Source organism: Gracilinanus agilis, chromosome 2 (genome assembly GCF_016433145.1).
Source record: "Gracilinanus agilis isolate LMUSP501 chromosome 2, AgileGrace, whole genome shotgun sequence".
NCBI lineage: Eukaryota > Metazoa > Chordata > Mammalia > Didelphimorphia > Didelphidae > Gracilinanus > Gracilinanus agilis.
In genome coordinates this window covers 115377565-115394008 of record NC_058131.1, presented here as the reverse complement: position 1 = coordinate 115394008, position 16444 = coordinate 115377565, and positions in this window count along the sequence as shown.

Here is a 16444-nt window from a genome sequence, read left to right as displayed (position 1 = left end):
TTCAATTTCTTTTTCTTCTCTAATTGCTACAGCTAGCATTTTTAATACAATATTAAATAAAGGAGGTGATAATAGGCATCCTTGCTTCATGCCTGATCTTGTTGGGAAGGCTTCTAAATTATCCCCATTGCAGATGATATTTGCCGGTGGTTTTAAATAAATACTAGCTATTATTTTGAAGAAAGGTCCTTTTAGTCCTATGCTTTCTAGTGTTTTCAGTAGGAATGGTTGTTGTATTTTGTCAAAGGCTTTTTCTGCATCTGTTGTGATAATCATGTGATTTTTTGTTAGTTTGATTATTGATGTGGTCAATTATACAGATGATTTTCCTAATATTAAACCAGTTTCACATTACTGGTATAAATCCCACCTGATTGTACTGAATAATTCTTGTGATATATTGTAGTCTCTTTGCTAGTATTTTATTTAAGATTTTTACATCTATGTTGATTAAAAAGATTGGTCTATAATTTTCTTTCTCTGGTCTTCCTGGTTTGGGTAACAGTACCATATTTGTACCCTTCCTTGCTTATTTTGTCAAATATTTTGTAGAGAATTTGAGTGAGTTGTTCTTTAAATGTTTGATAGAGTTCACTTGTAAATCCATCTGGCCCTAGGGATTTTTTTTTTCAGGAAGTTTCCTGACAACTTGTTCAATTTCTTTTTCTGAGATGGGATTATTTAAATATTCTATTTCCTCTTTTGTTAATCTAGGCAATTTATGTTTTTTTGTAAATATCCATTCATTTCACCTAGATTGTCATATTTATCATCATATAATTGAGAAAAATAGCTCCTAATAATTGCCTTAATTTCCTCTTCATTTGAGGTGAAATCACCCTTTTCATTTTTTTATACTGGTAATTTGATTCTCTTCTTTCTTTTATTTTAATCAAATTAACCAATACTTTATCTATTTTATTTGGTTTTTTTTAACCAGCTCCTAGTCTTATTTATTAGTTCAATATTTCTTTTACTTTCAATTTTATTAATTTTTCCTTTGATTTTTAGACTTTCCAATTTAGTCTTTATCTGAGGATTTTAAATTTGTTCTTTTTCTAGTTTTTTTTAGTCATGTGCCCAATTCATTGATCTCCTTTTTCTCTATTTTCTTGATATAAGCACTCAGGGATATAAATTTTCCCCTGAGTACTGGTTGGGCTGTATCCCATAAATTTTGATATATTATTACCTCATTGTCATTTTCTTCAATGAAATCAGTGATTGTTTTCTATGATTTGTTCTTTGACCCACCAGTTTTGAAGAATTAGATTATTTCATTTTCAATTAATTTTTGACTCTCCATGAATCCTTATTAATTATAATTTTTATCACATTATGATCTGAAAAGGTTGTATTTATTATTTCTGCATTTGTTTGCGATGTTTTTATAACCTAGTCCATGATAAATCTTAGTATATGTACCATGTGCTGCTAAAAAGAAGGAGTATTCCTTTTTTATCCCTATTTAATTTACTCTAGATATCTATTAACTCTATTTTTTCTAAAATTTCATTCACTTCCTTTACTTCTTTCTTATTTATTTTTTGATTAGATTTATCTAGTTCTGATAGGGAAAGTTTGAGGTACCCCACTCGTATAGTTTTATTACCTATTTCCTCCTTGAGCTCCTTTAGTTTCTCCTTTAAAAATGTGGATGCTATACCATTTGGTGCTTATGTGTTGAGTACTTATATTTCTTCATTATCTTTACTGTCTTTTATTGAGATGTAGTTTCCTTCCTTATCTCTTTTATCAGATCTATTTTTCCTTTAGCTATGTCTGAGATCATGATTGCTACTCCTGCCTTCTTTGTCTCAGTTGAAGCCCAATAGATTCTGCTCCAGCCTTTTACCTTCATCCTGTATGTGTCTACCTGCCTTAAATGTGTTTCTTTTTTTTTTAAACCCTTACCTTCTGTCTTGGAGTCAATACTGTGTTTTGTCTCCAAGGCAGAAGAGTGGTAAGGGTAGGCAATGGGGGTCAAGTGATTTGCTCAGGGTCACATAGCTGGGAAGTGTCTGAGGCCAGATTTGAACCTAGGACCTCTCATCTCTAGGCCTGGCTCTCAATCCACTGAACTACCCAGCTGCCTCCCTTAAATGTGTTTCTTGTAAACAACACATAGTAGGATTCTGGGTTTTAATACATTCTGCTATCTTATTTCATTTTATGGGTGAGTTTGTCCCATTTATATTCAGTTAAGATTACCTTCTGTGTATTTCCCTCTGTTTTGATTTCATCTTTTAATCCTGACCTTTCTCCTTTCACTCTTTTCCTCCCCTTGTTTTGCTTTTAAACAGTTGCCTCTCTTCCCCTTCCCTTATATTACTCCCCTCCCTACTACCCTATTCCTTATTCCCTTTCTACTTCTCTATAGGATAAGACAGGATTCTATACCCCAATGAATCTGGCTGTTCTTCCCTCTCATAGCCAATTACAATTAGAGTGAGGTTTAAGTATAAACTGTCACCTAGATGCCCCCAATGATAATAATTTTTAAGAGTTACAGATGTCATCTTTCCATTTAGAAATATAGGAGGCAGCTGGGTGGCTTAGTGGATTGAGAGCCAGGCCTAGAGATGGGAGGTAGATCCTAGGTTCAATTCTGACCTCAGGCACTTCCTAGCTGTATGACCCTGGGCAAGTCACTTAACCCCCATTGCCTAGCCCTTACCTCTCTTCTGCCTTAGAACCAATCATATGATTGGTTCTAAGACAGAAGGTAAGGATTAAAAAAAAAAGGAATAAAAATAATTTGTCCTTATTGATGCCCTTAAATTTTTTTCTTTCTTATTTACCTTTTTATTCTTCTCTTGAATTTTGAATTTTGGATATCAAATGTTCTGTTTAAGTCTGGTCTTTTCTTCAGGAATACTTTGAAATCTTCTATTTTATTACATGACCATACTTTCCCCTGAAAGAATATAGTCAGCTTTGATAGGTAGGTGATTCTTAGCTGTAAACCCAGTTCCTTTGCCTTCTGGAATATCATATTCCAAGCCTTCTGGTCCTTCACTTTGGAAGCTGCCAGATCCTGTGTAATCCTGAATGGTGCTGCATGACATCTGAATTGTTCCTTTCTGAGTGCTAACAGTATTTCCTCCTTGGCCTGGGAAGTATTGAACTTGGCTATAACATTCCTTGGAGTTGTCATTTGGAGATTTATTGCAGGAGGTGATCTATGGATTCTTTCAATCTCTATTTTACCCTGTTGTTCAAGAATATCAGGGCAGCTTTCTTGGATAATTTCTTATAATATGATGTCTATGCTTTTTTTATTTATTTGGTCATGACTTTCAAGTAGTTCAATAACTTGTAAATCATCCCTTTTGGATCTATTTTGTATGTCAGTTGTTAATGAGATATTTTATATTTTCTTCTATTTTTATTCTTTTAAATTTGTTTTATTGTTTCTCAATGTCTCGTGAAGTCATTAGCTTCTATTTGCCCAATTCTAATTTTTAAAGATAGAATTTCTTCCATGACCTTTCTATCTTCCTTTTCTACTTGTTCCATTCTTCTTTTCATGTCACTCTTTTTCTTCATTGGATTTTTGTCCCTCTTTTTCCAATTGACCAATTTTGTTTTTTAAGCTGTTTTCTTTTCCCCATTTTTCTTCAACCTGTCTTATCTGATTTTTTAAATTCATTTTTTAGTTCTTCCAGAGTGTGAGCCCAATTTCCAGGGTTTTTTGAGGTTTTGCTTGTAGTTCCTTGTATCCCATCATCTTCCATTGTTTCTGCTCTCTGGTCTTTTTCTTGTAGAAGCTTTCCACAGTTACCTTCTTTCTCTGTTGTTAACTCATTTTCTTAGTCTTTTGTTTTTTGTTTGTTTGTTTTTTGCCTGGGGGTTATTATCTCTCTCCTCTGGAAGTATACTGGATTAGGTAGGTTGAACTAATATGCTCTGGAACTAAGTCTTCAATGTAGCCAACCCCCAAAGCCTGAAGGTACCCAGCCAGATAGACCCTGGTCCTCCTTACCTGTGGTTGGCAGAGCAAGGACCTCAAGAGATGCGTCTGAGGTGCTCCTCTGTTAGTGCAGTCCCCATCCCAGAGTCCCAATGTTAGTCTACACCTAATCATAGATCCTAGTATGGTGGAGGAGGAAGGAAGATTCAATCAGGACTTTTCTGTGGCCAGTTTCGTTTTCAGCTTCGCTCCCTTTATCCTGTGAAAATCAACTCTCTCTACCTTTTAAGCTTCTCAGCATTAGAGGCTTGTGACTCCATCTTGTGGGTTTGGGTTCCTGTATTTTTGAAGCACTTTTTAAAGATTGGTATAGAAGATTAATTACAGCAGTTTCAACTTTTTCTGCTATTGACTCGCCATCTTGACTCCTCCTCCCCAACAATTACAATATATATATATATATATATATATATATATATATATACACAGTTTGGGGGATTGCTGACCTCCATGTGCTGCCTAAGATTTCTTTGACTACTTCCTTTTTTAAAAATCTCTCAGGAAAGACATGGCTTCAGCCACCACCTATATAGAGATGACTTTTCAAGCCCACCTTCATTTCTAAGTTCCAAACACACATTTCCAGTTGTTTACTCTATATCTCTACCCAGGTATACTATTGGCACTTTAAACTCAATAAATCCAGAACTCAACTCATCTTCCTTCTGACTTTGCTTCATAATTTAATAGTATTATCTTTCTTCTAGTTATCTAGGTTTAAACAATCATCTTCTTCATTCTTTCTCGCCATCACTTACCTCTAATCATTCTCTAAGATTTGTTGATTCTTCCCTTGAAATCTTTCCTGAATCAATCCATTCATTTTCATTCCCAATGTCTCAACCCTAGTTTGAACTATTATCTTATCTTTCTAGAGCTTTTGTAAAAATCTCTTAACTGGTTTTTCCCCCCTCAGTCTTTTACTCCCTAAAATAAATCTTCGATATCACAGACAGATTAATCTTCCTAAGACACAAATATGGTTATGTCCTTCCTTACATAGTTCCTTATTATTAACTGGAGAAAAAACCAAACTCTTTAGTCTGGGATTTAGTGCCTTCCATGATGTGACAGCTTAATTTTCTAACCCTAGTTCTAGTTTTGTTTAGCCAAGCTAAAATATGTATCATTCCCCAAATATATATGTATATATGTATATATACATATATATTTTAAACCTTTACTCTCTGTCTTGGAGTCAATACTGTGTATTGACTCCAAGACAGAAGAGTAGTAAGGGCTAGGCAATGGGGATTAAGTGACTTGCCCAGAGTCACACAGCTGGGAAGTGTTTGAGGCCAGATTTGAACCTAGGACCTCCTGTCTCTAGGGCTGGCTCTCAATCCACTGAGCTACCCAGCTGCCCCCATATCTTCTATATTTTTGCCTACACACTGTGCCCTACTTCTGGACTCTCTCTAGCATTTCTGCCTACTAAAACCCTTTTCAAGACACAGCTTAATACCACCCACTCCATGAAATCTTCCCATACTGAAAAAAGATCTCTTCATTCCCTAAAGTCCTATAATACTTGGTTTGCCCAGCACTTAAAGCACTTATCACATACTACCTTTTCTTATAGTTACACATGCCCACTAGGATCTTCCATGATATCTAGTATTTTATTAATAGGTATTGTATGAAGGAATTTATAAGAATCTGTGTAATACTTTGTTCTTCATGGGATTTGGTATTGGGGCTTTCTTACACATACACACACACACAAACACACACAAAGACAAGATTTTCTAGTACTAAGACTAGTACAAGAACAACCTTTCATAGTTGGTAAGGTCTTTATATGGTCCCTTTTATTATTAATTTCAGGGCTGAAGGATCTTTAAAATCAACCATCTAGACTTGTAATATGAGAGCTAGAAGTGCATTATCTAATCCAACCCTTTTATATACATCTAATGGAAAAGAATCAACAGAATCACAGACTCATGGATTTAGAAACGGAAGGAACTTTGGAGGCTATCTAATCAAATGCCCTCACTTAATAAGATGAAGAAACTGAGGCTTGGAGAGGTTTTGTAACAAACTCAAGCTCACACAGATAGTTAGTGTCCCCTGGGATAAGAACCAGGTGTGGTGGTAAGGATCTGACTCGGTTCAGGGCTCTTATGGTTACTCTAAAAACAACTAGAAACCTCTCTCAGCTGTGCTGTTCAATCCCCTGTATATTCTGTTGGTTGTCTCTGGGCAGAAGAATAGAGATGCACCTATACACCCAGCTGCCTCCCTTTATCGTCTTCCTGCCTGCTCCCCAAGGCATTCTAGTTCACCAGCAACAGCCACTATTCTTCTCTAAATAAAAATAGACCTGCAGTATTAGAGAAAGAAAGTATTCCTTGTGCTATCTTCCTCCTTCTCAGTGAATAAGCCATTTTATCCTATAATTGAGATGTCCTTGTGGTCACCTTCCTGCCAGAAAATTGGCCAGATCTATATTTTTACCAAAATTGGGTAACTTTTATGGGTGTTTCCCCCAACTGTCAAAAAAAGATTACCCAATAATACTTGCCATAAAGCTGAGCAATGGGATATTTCCAAAGCCATTGCTTATCAACCCCATTCATTACCCTAAGTCCTTCAGAGCAGCCTACCCTCCTGGATTCCTCTCCTTTCAATCAGTTTTGCTAAGTCTGAAGTTCAGAGGCCTCTTTACAAGTTCAGTCCTTTACAAGTTGTAGCCCAGCCCAAAGTTATTATTGTTATTTAGTTGTGTCTGGCTCATGACCCCATTTGGGATTTTCTTGGCAAATATCCTAGAATGTTTTGCCATTTCCTTCTCTAGTTCATTTTATAGATGAGGAAATTGAGGCAGATAGAGTTAAGTGACTTGCCCAGGGTTACACAGCTAGTAAATATATGAGAGAATTTAAACTTGCATCATCCTAACTCCAATTCCAGGACTCTATTCACTGAGCAACCTAACTGCTTTCCTAGTCCAAGGACCAGCTGCCTAAATTGAAAGAGTCTAGCTCTATTGCAGTGTATGTAGTACAGTGAGATGGCTGATGGGATTTCAGGCTAATTATTCATTAGCCATAAAACAACAATAATGAGATATTTTCTCCATGTGCACTCATTGAATTGGACAAAAACAATAGCATTAGATAAGATCCCTAACCCAAGAGACTGAGAGTAGATTTTCTCATATAGTTATAGACTTCAAAAGGATTTGAGATTATCTAATCCAGCTTTATAGGGGAGGAAACTAAGACCCAGAGAGAGAGTTAAGTCCTTTATCCAAGGTCACAGGTTCATTAAATGATCAAGTCTAGTCTAGAATTCAGGTTTAGTGATTCTTAGTATAGCATCATTCAAAAATCTTTAAATATTTAAAAAAATAACATGTAAAATGAATATATGTGTAAACATTCATCTTTTGAGTTCAAAATTNTATATATATATATATATACACAGTTTGGGGGATTGCTGACCTCCATGTGCTGCCTAAGATTTCTTTGACTACTTCCTTTTTTAAAAATCTCTCAGGAAAGACATGGCTTCAGCCACCACCTATATAGAGATGACTTTTCAAGCCCACCTTCATTTCTAAGTTCCAAACACACATTTCCAGTTGTTTACTCTATATCTCTACCCAGGTATACTATTGGCACTTTAAACTCAATAAATCCAGAACTCAACTCATCTTCCTTCTGACTTTGCTTCATAATTTAATAGTATTATCTTTCTTCTAGTTATCTAGGTTTAAACAATCATCTTCTTCATTCTTTCTCGCCATCACTTACCTCTAATCATTCTCTAAGATTTGTTGATTCTTCCCTTGAAATCTTTCCTGAATCAATCCATTCATTTTCATTCCCAATGTCTCAACCCTAGTTTGAACTATTATCTTATCTTTCTAGAGCTTTTGTAAAAATCTCTTAACTGGTTTTTCCCCCCTCAGTCTTTTACTCCCTAAAATAAATCTTCGATATCACAGACAGATTAATCTTCCTAAGACACAAATATGGTTATGTCCTTCCTTACATAGTTCCTTATTATTAACTGGAGAAAAAACCAAACTCTTTAGTCTGGGATTTAGTGCCTTCCATGATGTGACAGCTTAATTTTCTAACCCTAGTTCTAGTTTTGTTTAGCCAAGCTAAAATATGTATCATTCCCCAAATATATATGTATATATGTATATATACATATATATTTTAAACCTTTACTCTCTGTCTTGGAGTCAATACTGTGTATTGACTCCAAGACAGAAGAGTAGTAAGGGCTAGGCAATGGGGATTAAGTGACTTGCCCAGAGTCACACAGCTGGGAAGTGTTTGAGGCCAGATTTGAACCTAGGACCTCCTGTCTCTAGGGCTGGCTCTCAATCCACTGAGCTACCCAGCTGCCCCCATATCTTCTATATTTTTGCCTACACACTGTGCCCTACTTCTGGACTCTCTCTAGCATTTCTGCCTACTAAAACCCTTTTCAAGACACAGCTTAATACCACCCACTCCATGAAATCTTCCCATACTGAAAAAAGATCTCTTCATTCCCTAAAGTCCTATAATACTTGGTTTGCCCAGCACTTAAAGCACTTATCACATACTACCTTTTCTTATAGTTACACATGCCCACTAGGATCTTCCATGATATCTAGTATTTTATTAATAGGTATTGTATGAAGGAATTTATAAGAATCTGTGTAATACTTTGTTCTTCATGGGATTTGGTATTGGGGCTTTCTTACACATACACACACACACAAACACACACAAAGACAAGATTTTCTAGTACTAAGACTAGTACAAGAACAACCTTTCATAGTTGGTAAGGTCTTTATATGGTCCCTTTTATTATTAATTTCAGGGCTGAAGGATCTTTAAAATCAACCATCTAGACTTGTAATATGAGAGCTAGAAGTGCATTATCTAATCCAACCCTTTTATATACATCTAATGGAAAAGAATCAACAGAATCACAGACTCATGGATTTAGAAACGGAAGGAACTTTGGAGGCTATCTAATCAAATGCCCTCACTTAATAAGATGAAGAAACTGAGGCTTGGAGAGGTTTTGTAACAAACTCAAGCTCACACAGATAGTTAGTGTCCCCTGGGATAAGAACCAGGTGTGGTGGTAAGGATCTGACTCGGTTCAGGGCTCTTATGGTTACTCTAAAAACAACTAGAAACCTCTCTCAGCTGTGCTGTTCAATCCCCTGTATATTCTGTTGGTTGTCTCTGGGCAGAAGAATAGAGATGCACCTATACACCCAGCTGCCTCCCTTTATCGTCTTCCTGCCTGCTCCCCAAGGCATTCTAGTTCACCAGCAACAGCCACTATTCTTCTCTAAATAAAAATAGACCTGCAGTATTAGAGAAAGAAAGTATTCCTTGTGCTATCTTCCTCCTTCTCAGTGAATAAGCCATTTTATCCTATAATTGAGATGTCCTTGTGGTCACCTTCCTGCCAGAAAATTGGCCAGATCTATATTTTTACCAAAATTGGGTAACTTTTATGGGTGTTTCCCCCAACTGTCAAAAAAAGATTACCCAATAATACTTGCCATAAAGCTGAGCAATGGGATATTTCCAAAGCCATTGCTTATCAACCCCATTCATTACCCTAAGTCCTTCAGAGCAGCCTACCCTCCTGGATTCCTCTCCTTTCAATCAGTTTTGCTAAGTCTGAAGTTCAGAGGCCTCTTTACAAGTTCAGTCCTTTACAAGTTGTAGCCCAGCCCAAAGTTATTATTGTTATTTAGTTGTGTCTGGCTCATGACCCCATTTGGGATTTTCTTGGCAAATATCCTAGAATGTTTTGCCATTTCCTTCTCTAGTTCATTTTATAGATGAGGAAATTGAGGCAGATAGAGTTAAGTGACTTGCCCAGGGTTACACAGCTAGTAAATATATGAGAGAATTTAAACTTGCATCATCCTAACTCCAATTCCAGGACTCTATTCACTGAGCAACCTAACTGCTTTCCTAGTCCAAGGACCAGCTGCCTAAATTGAAAGAGTCTAGCTCTATTGCAGTGTATGTAGTACAGTGAGATGGCTGATGGGATTTCAGGCTAATTATTCATTAGCCATAAAACAACAATAATGAGATATTTTCTCCATGTGCACTCATTGAATTGGACAAAAACAATAGCATTAGATAAGATCCCTAACCCAAGAGACTGAGAGTAGATTTTCTCATATAGTTATAGACTTCAAAAGGATTTGAGATTATCTAATCCAGCTTTATAGGGGAGGAAACTAAGACCCAGAGAGAGAGTTAAGTCCTTTATCCAAGGTCACAGGTTCATTAAATGATCAAGTCTAGTCTAGAATTCAGGTTTAGTGATTCTTAGTATAGCATCATTCAAAAATCTTTAAATATTTAAAAAAATAACATGTAAAATGAATATATGTGTAAACATTCATCTTTTGAGTTCAAAATTCTCCCTCTCCCTCCTGCTCCTCCACTGCCCTTCAAGAAGGCAAGCAATAGGATATTATCATACATGTGAAGCCCATGCCAAATATAGTCCTATATTAGCCATATTGCCAAAAAAAAAAAAAAGACAAGAAAAATGAAGAAAGTGAAAAAAATATGCTGCAGTCTGTGCTCAGAGTTCATCAGTTCTCTCTCTGGAAGTAGATAGCATTTTTTTATCATGAGCCTTTAGAATTGTGTGTGTGTGTGTGTGTGTGTGTGTGTGTGTGTGTGTGTGTGTGTGTGTATAATCATCATCTAGGATAGAATTTATTTTGCTTGTCTATGCATATTGGTTACAGGGGATTTTTTTTCCTCCAATAGAGCAAAGGTTAGGAGAAAAAATACATTTTTGTTAATTTAAGAACATGAACTTTTATTAAAAATAGATAATATTACTTGGGCAAAGGAAAGGAGGAGAGGTGTAAATGACCTGTGATTTCAGGTAGATAGGTAATTTGTCTATAATTTATGATCTTTGAGCAGGCATTCTTTACCTGGAGTACCCAACAATATGCTTAGATTTTGGTGGGGAGTTGAGGAGAGGAAGATGGAGGGATGCAGTTTGTGAATGTATTTTTAAATTAATATTTTGATAACTATTTCAACATAATTGATTTCCCTTATAAGGGAATATGTTATTGTATGCAGGTCAAACCATTATTTTGAGACAGGCTTTATGGATTTCTTAAGATTGCTAAAAAGATTTACATGGTTAAGAACCTCTTTTTAGAGGCTTGACTCAAGGCACTGAGAGAGTAAGGGATTTGGTGACAGTCAAATAATGCCTAGTGCTGAATCACGATCCCTAGATTAAAGTCACCTCCTAGAAAGTAGGGATGTTTTCATTTTGTCTTTGCTAATTGTAGAACTCAGCACCTATAGCAGGCGCTTCATGAAGAGCTCGTTTGGATTGGATGATGCTGGTACCCTTTTGTAATTTATCATTTTATATTTTTATTTATATTATTATTTTTAGAGTTAATTGGATCACTGAGAGGTCAAATAACTTGCTCAATGGGTCAGAGTTGGGCATGAACCCAGATTTACTTGACTCCCAAACCACTCCTCTATCTTTTATACCAGATTGTCTCTCAAATGAGTATTATCTAACCATTTGAGGCTAGATAGGGCAGCTAGGTAGAGCCTGAAGTCAGAAAGACTCTCCTTCCTGAATTTAAATCCAGCTTCAGACACCCTGGGCAAGTCACCTAATCCTATTTACTTCTGTTTCCTTATCTGTAAAATGAGCTGGAAAATGACACAGAGAATCACTCTAGGACTCTTTGCCAAGAAAATCCCAATGGCATCAGGAAGAGTTAAATACAGCTGAAACAACTGAACAACAACAAAAGCATTTAAGCCACTATAAAAACAAACTAGCATCGTGGATAAAGGCACAGCTTTGAAACCAGGAAAGCATGGGTTCAAGTCTTGCTTCATAGCCATACTAGTTATATGACCTTGAGCAAGTCAATCTCATAAGCTGACTCAGGCACCTCTAGGATGCTTTGATGTCACTTCTCATGCACAAGTCATAACGGGTAACCTGCAGCTCCCTCCTTATGCCACCTGACATTTCCCCAATTTCCTTTGGGTTACCTGTCGTTTTTATTTTATTTTATTTTTGAGATCATGGTGGTCCATGATTCACAGCCACAAAACACTTTGCTCTTTAACATGATTAGGAGAATATTGGCATTAAAAAGATGACTTTCTGTAGCAGCAAGCACTTGAAAGCATTGAAAGCATTTTGATATTTCCCAAATTCAGTCCAAATTGTGCTCCTCTTAACTCAATTCCGGACCCAACGTAGGGTCCATCTGCAGATCTCATTCAAAATGAGGACTGAGGGACTAACTAGGCTGGCTGCCTGCCAGCTGTACCCCATAGTTCAGGCAATCTGTGTTTAGATTCAGTCTTGTTTTCCCAGTATGATTGTTTAGGCCAAATCTCTTTCTTGCTGCTGTGGATTTTATTGAGTAAATGCTCAAAAAATGTTTATTCATGAGGCTATAAACCCAATGGGGTTCTATGTTCTATAGAACCATGTGATGAGAATAGGAATTCTTTGAGAAAATATTCTTGCCAAGGATATTTCCCCTAAAATATTAGATGTGAAACCATGTACTGGTGACATCTTTATGAGCCCTTAGTTCTCATTGGTGGGGTTCTCTCTTTGGTGGCACAGCTTACAACCTCACAAGCTACCCATAGTTCCTCATTCTTACCCACATCCTCTCATGAATCTTATATAAAGTATGTACATACTCAATCCTTTTCTGGGGCTTTTTACATTCTCTCCGTACTACTGCAGTATCTGGGTGATTGTTGTTTTATTGTTTTTCAGCATCCAACTCTTTGTGACCCCAGTTAGGGTTTTCTTGGCAAAGATACTGGAGTGATTTGTCATTTTATTTTACAGATGAGGAAACTCAGGTAAACAGGATTAAGTGACTTGACCAGGATCACATATATTTTGTGTATATCTACTTGTATGAGGGCAGCTGGGAATGCGGGACTTTTGAACAAGTAGATTAGCCATGGGCACATGTATTTATTTTGTTAAATAAATGCCTTTTTTATTCCTTTACTTCTAGTGACTATTAATAAATCTTAACATAAAATTTAAAGTTTATTATATATTCATTTTAATTTTTACACTTTGTATCTTCAGCACCTTGTACAGAGCCTGGAACATAGTAGATGCTTAACATAAACTTTTTGATTGGTATGTTGACTGGTTGATTGGACTGAAGTATTTTTTTCTATAAATCTCCTATCCTCAAACCCAGCAAATACCCAGGCTCAGTACCTGGAAGACATTAGGAAAGCACCTAAAAAGTCTAGCCTTGACCATATCGATGTGATATTTCAAATCCTTCCTCTTCCTCCTGTCCTTCTCCATGTACCCTCTACCTTTTCATAATGACACTCTGGAAACTATCATATATAACATCTCGGATGCTATTAAGTATGAAGTCCTTGATTTATCTAATTTGTGGTCACATTTCCAGATCCAAAGACTTCCGACTAAACTGAGAGAATTCTGAAAAAGTCTCCAACATCCTTTTGTTCTGAAATTTTTGATGGCCACCTCACACCCAAGGCCAGATATTTGAAATAGTGGATAAGTGGCTTATGACAAAAGCTTCATTTCCCTTCTCCAGTCATATTGGGTCAGACCTCCTTCCTGATTGCATCTTTGTTGCACAGGCAGAAATGGAAGCTTGTAAGATCTTTTCAGCCATGAAAGTTGGGGGGACTAAAGGAGTCATGGTGGGAACATGAAATGCAGAAGAGGAAGGCAGCTGGTGAACAGTGGTATATTGTAATCCAGTATCTTTGCCAAGAAAACTCCAAATGGGGTTACAAAAGACATGACTGAATGACAAAAATTATAAGATTTGACTGCTGATTGGATATGTGGGATGAGAGAAGAGTTGAGGATGATATTGAAGTCAATAAACTAGGTAACTAGCAGGATGGTGGTGCCCTTGAGAGAAATAGAAATTCAAAAGAAGGATGGGCTTAGAAGGATGGGGGAAAATGAATTCCACTTTGAACATATTGAGTTTGAGATGACTCTATGATTTTCTATTTGAAATGTCCAGACTATGTTCCAAATAGAAAGCTATCTCTGATCTACTTTTTATCAAATTTATCAAAGAACTGCTTAAGCCAAAGGACATTTTTTTCCTTTTTAACCAATTTTGTCTAGATTTTGCAGATAATTTATCAAATCATGTTTTTCATTTTGTTCTATATTTTTAATTTCATTATTTGTTTTTATGACCAAAAAATAAATATAGTTTATGCGATTGGCTTTTGGTAAACAACATACTGTATATTTCACTGCTAATTTTTAATGTTTGAGAAAAGCAACTATTTACTGTGGAATGTTGTCTCTTAGTTTAGAATGCCTCTCTATGCTGAAGAAATCTACTTTTTGAATAAAATGTTTATCAACATGATGAGTTCATTAAAAAAAAACAAAAACCCTTAGTGGGAAGAATTTTAAACTGGGAGTAAAGATACCTTGGTTCTAGCGATGGCCTTACCATCCAGTTAGAGTAGTAGGGACTTAAAATCTCTGGGTCTTAGTTTCTTTGTCTGAAAAATAGGATGACAGGAGAGTGCTGTTGGGTGAGATGGTTTCTTAGGTCAAAGTTTCCTTTGAACTCTAGAAATCTATAGCTTCCTGAGGTTTCCAGGGTCCTTTTACTTCAGTCCTCTTCTAGAGCCATTCAGACCAGAGGAGACTCAACCATTTTGTAATACAGCATGGCAGAACATTTCCTGGCTGTGGTGAGCCAGCCCACCAGATTTTGCAGAAGTCTGTAACAAAGTTGGTATGTCCGTTTGTGGTGCGATGTGCAACATAAATAGGAAATTGGGACACGCATGTGAATGCACCTGTAGCAGCTAGGGCAGGAGGGACTTCTAATGTTGAGGCATCATACCATTATGCTGAAGAAACCATATTTCTTCCCCCTTCCAAAGAATGTAAAAATAAAACCGAACTAGCACCCCCAGATGTGATGCACCAATATATAGCCAGACAAGCTGTAATTCCTGGCAAATAGAGGTTGGGAATTTTTTTCCCCTCCTCTCTAAGGAAAAATATCTAGGAATAAAGATGATTTTTATAACAATCTGATGAAGAAAGGAAGCAAGAGATGTTCCAGCAGTGGAGATAATAGAAGCAGGAAGGACATGAGCCAACCACAGGCTAGGAAAAGACAAATGTAGGAGAGACTTATTTCTGTTATTTCTTGTATATTCTTCGTATAATATGTGAGCCCAGGTACCTGGTATTGTCATAGAGGCAGCTGGGAGTAGGGTGCAGGAAGAAAAGATTTCTCTTTTCTGGAGGAACTCTGATGTCGTGGGCGGGCAGTGTGATAGAAGGGAAGCATGTTGGATTTGGAATCAGAAGATGTTGGTTCAAATTCTGGCTCCATTACTTCCCTATTTAGATTTTAGTTTTGTCATCTGTAAGCAGCGTTGGATGGCCTCTGAGGTCCCTTCCATCTCTCGATCTGTGATCTTACTAGTCACTTGATATAATGGGTAACTCCTCTCAGATACAGTTGCACCTTAAAGAGATGTTCAGGGAAAGGCAGTTGAATGAATCGCTAAGCCTAGAATTTCAGGCACTGAGGCATCTGAATAGAGAGGAGGTAGGACCCATGGGGGCAGCTGGGCACCCCTGAAATCAGCTACTTTTCACATGAGATGACTATATTTTAAGGACGAAGCCTAAGAATGATAGTAAAGTTGTAGGGGCAGGTTGACCATAGCCACAAGATCAATGTAAGGAGGAAAATCCTAGGGCTGGATTTTATATCCTTCATCTGGAAGCACTTTTAAATGATCCTAAACCCTAGGCTAAGAGGGCTAAAGATCAAGATGGTAGCTAAGTGTAAACCAAAGGATTACCAAAACAAGATCCTGGTGCCTTTGGTTTGGTGATCACAGCTCAGATCTAAGAAATCTGGAGAAAGAAAAATAAATTTCCAGGATCAATAGTCATAAAGCACCAAAGCCAGCAAATAAGATAAGCAGTCTCTACTGACCTGCTGACAGGCCCAAGCAAGGTGAGGGGGTGAAGGTGGGAAGAGAGAGAGGAGAGACAGACAGACAGACAGACAGACAGACAGACAGACAGACAGACAGACACAGACAGACAGACAGACACAGACACAGAGACAGTGACAGAGAGACAGAGATAAAGAGAAAGAGGGAGAGAGAAAGAGGGAGACAGAGATAGAGACAGAGAGACAGAGTGAGACAGAGAGACAGACAGAGAGAAAAAGGGAGAGAGAAAAAGGGAGGGAGAGAGGGAGAGAGAGAAAGAGAGAGACAGAGAGAAAGAGGGAGGGAGAGAGGAAAAGAGGGAGAAAGAGAGAGAGAAACAGAGACAGAGAGACAGAGAGACAGAGAGATACAGCGAGAAAGAGGGAGAGAGAAAGAGGGAGGGAGAGAGAGAGAAACAGAGAGAAAAACAAAGAGATAGAGACAG